Below are 3,156 nucleotides of genomic sequence, written 5' to 3'. Positions count from 1 at the left end.
CCACCAAAAAATGGGCGGAAGATCTAAACTGACAATTCTCCAAAGAAGACATGCAGGTGGCCAAAAAACACATTAAAAGATGTTCAACATCACTCATTATTAGAGAAATGCAAATTAAACCACAATGACGTACCACCTTACAATATCCAGGATAGCCATCGTCTGAAAGTCTATAAACAATCAGTGCTGGAGAAGGTGTGGAGAAAAAGGAACCCTATTACACTGTTGATGGGATTGTAAATTGGTGCAACCACTGTGGAAAACAGTATGGAGATTCCTCAGGAAACTAAAAATAGAACTACAATTTGATTCTTGGATATTTTTGATGAGCAACCATATTCACTCACATGAGCAAGGGTACCAGAGGAATACTTTAAGCATGATCCTGAAATTCATTTATATTAGTTCGTAGTCTTTTTAGTGCCACACAGCTAACAGCTGGATGTGCAATAGTAACTCTGGTTTACTTAGAAAGGCCTTTAACTTAATGCTGAGATGGACATTTGTCTCAGTAACTGGAAAAGAATTGTCTTGGGAACTGTTCTTCTTGCCTCCAAGGTTTGGGACAATCAGGCTGTAAGGAATGTGGACTACTGCCAAGTCCTCAAGGACATTACAGTTGAGGACATGAATGAGATGGAAAGGCAATTTCTGGAGCTACTTCATTTTAATATGAATATTCCTGCCAGTGCTTATGGCTAATACTACTTTGACCTTTGTTCCTTAGCAGATGACAACATGAACTTTCTTTTTGCTCCTCTTAGGAAAAAAGAGCACAGCACCTCGAGGCCATTTCCAGATTGTGTGAAGACAAATACAAAGACTTGTGCAGAGCTGCCCTGAGGAAGTCTTTCAGAGTTAATAATTTCCTTGGTATTCAGTGCTCCAATGTCATCCTCTCTTAAGAGAGAAGTGAGGGGTTGTAACATCATCATCCCCTTAAAACAAAGACTGGAGATATATCACCTCTCCTGCTCATAAACTAGCAAAGTTAGTATTTTCACCTGAAAGAAAGACATTGAATTCAAAAGATTCAAGGACAGTGAGGATTATGCTCATAAGAAAGAATGGGACCTTGTCAATGCAACAGACTCTTCTCTCTTTTTAATATAAAGGAAGTTACAAAAACCACTCCAAAGCTAAAAGCTCCCAATTAACACAGAGATATTTACTTACTGTGTAGGCTGATAGCAGTGAACTATGTGACTTTTTAATTAATAGGTTTTCTTTAGATTTTAAAGACACTGAATATATAACTTCTGCATTTTTCCAATTTTTCTTGCCCTTCTCTATATTGCTGCATATTCCTTTATAATTAATGTGACATTACCATTAAAACATGGGACTCCTAACAACTCATAAAGCCACTTAGCAAAGGACTGCTCTAGCAGTCCTTAGCAACTAGCCACTTAGCAAAGGACTGTTAGGTTTTGGAAGATTCTTCCCCCCTATTATATTACTGAAGCTGCTATTCATTATTGGCAATCAGTTTAAACCAAAAAAGCTGCTGAATAACACTTATTTAAATTCTTTGCAAGCCCTACTTAGCATATTAGCATATTGGGAATCAGAAGCAGAGAAACTATGTTATTGTCTACTTCCATTGGGTCTATGCTGCATTTCTCGTGAACTTATAATAGTGCTTCTCATTTCCTGATGATTCCCCCCTTGTTAAATACTTGTATTAAAGGGTACTTTCATAATTCCAACCAACTTGGAGGTCCAGTAGTTAACAAGCGGGTAATGAAAGAGAGTGAGTCCCAGAAGTCTTAGGGCAATTTTCAGCTTTAATATACTGTACTTGGACACTCCAGAACACTGCTGCCAAAGTATTACTGCTACTGACTGACAGGATATCACTTGACAAGTTGGTTGCATTGCTTTTGAGCTTGGTTTTGTGGCTTTTGAGCATTGAGCTTTTGGTTTTAAATTTTTGTTTCAGCCCCTCTTGAAAATGGCAAACAATAGCTGTCACAAAAAAATAAAATTGAGAGCCTACTATTTGAAATTTACATAACTAGGTGAGTTTGGGAAAAATTCAATTAAACTTTCAGGTGGTGTTTTGTAAGTGTGTGGCACTTATACTTTTACGAGTATCAAGGCTTAAGGTTGCACTAAGACTTCAGGGAATATTTTATATCTTGACAGACCTTCCCTCCTTTTTTAAAAATAGTTCTTCACCGGGCTGGGTTCTCTACCTTCTTTGATCATCTAAGGTTCATTTTTCTAGATTTGGTAAAGAGATTATAAAGAGCAGTGTTAATTCACTTGTAAAAATCTAAAAGGAACTGGACCCTAATAGTAATAGTGATATAAAAATAGGTGATATGAAACAGATTTTCTATCCTATGTATTTAACATGGCTGTAGGTATCTCATTTCAAGTTCTGCCATTTGAGAGGAAACATACAAATCTTAGGAACCCTTACTTATCTCAGGCTTTAAAAAACAGGGAGGTCTAGTAATCAGTTTTTTAGGAGATTGGTAATAATGTCACCTAAACTTGAAATATTTTTTAAAAACTAGTGTTTTCAACTATGCAAAATCTTTCTCCTCTTACCTTCAAGAATTTTGCCTATAAACAAAGCATTTCTGGGCCTGGAATACTTTCTCTCTTTATAGAAAGGCTTCACTTTATATTGAGTGCTGCAGCTTCCATCATTTTTAAAGGACAGAGACCTAAATGATAAAAATGGCATATAAAATATTACAATCTACCATCTCAAAAATATTGTTTATGGAGCTTGAAGATTCAAGTATTGATTGAAGTTTTATTTGTAAAAGAATGCTACAGCTTATGTGTTTTTTCTTTCTCATGTTCATATTAAAAGAAAAGCTAATAAACACTGTTTGAACTGAAAACAAAAACCCTTAGGGAGAAAGCACTCAACCTCAAATAATTGCTTACTTCTATCACTAGGTCTGAAGATTGAAGAGATAGCCATCACTTTGCCTACTCTTTGTATCCTTTCTATGCTAATGGTTGGCCCTAAGTGGAAGTACATAAAGTTTTGCATCAAGATGCTCAATATTGACCAGATATCCTTTTGCAAATACAAAGAATGGGGAGGGTATTAATATGCCTTTAAGGTCCTGCTAGCAATTCTGTTTTATAAATACCCAGAAGTGAGGTTGCTGGATCATATGGGGAGTTGTC

At 36.2% G+C, this 3,156-nt stretch overlaps 1 pseudogene; it reads left to right on the top strand.

The window, feature by feature from the left end:
• The first annotated feature begins 309 nt into the window (after window positions 1-309).
• Window positions 310-905, top strand: LOC110258109 (annotated as a pseudogene).
• The last annotated feature ends 2,251 nt before the right edge of the window (window positions 906-3,156 follow it).

The sequence above is a fragment of the Sus scrofa genome, unplaced genomic scaffold, assembly GCF_000003025.6.
Source record: "Sus scrofa isolate TJ Tabasco breed Duroc unplaced genomic scaffold, Sscrofa11.1 Contig1249, whole genome shotgun sequence".
Lineage (NCBI taxonomy): Eukaryota > Metazoa > Chordata > Mammalia > Artiodactyla > Suidae > Sus > Sus scrofa.
The sequence above is the reverse complement of the archived record's forward strand: the minus strand, read 5'-3'. Positions and strand labels throughout refer to the sequence as shown.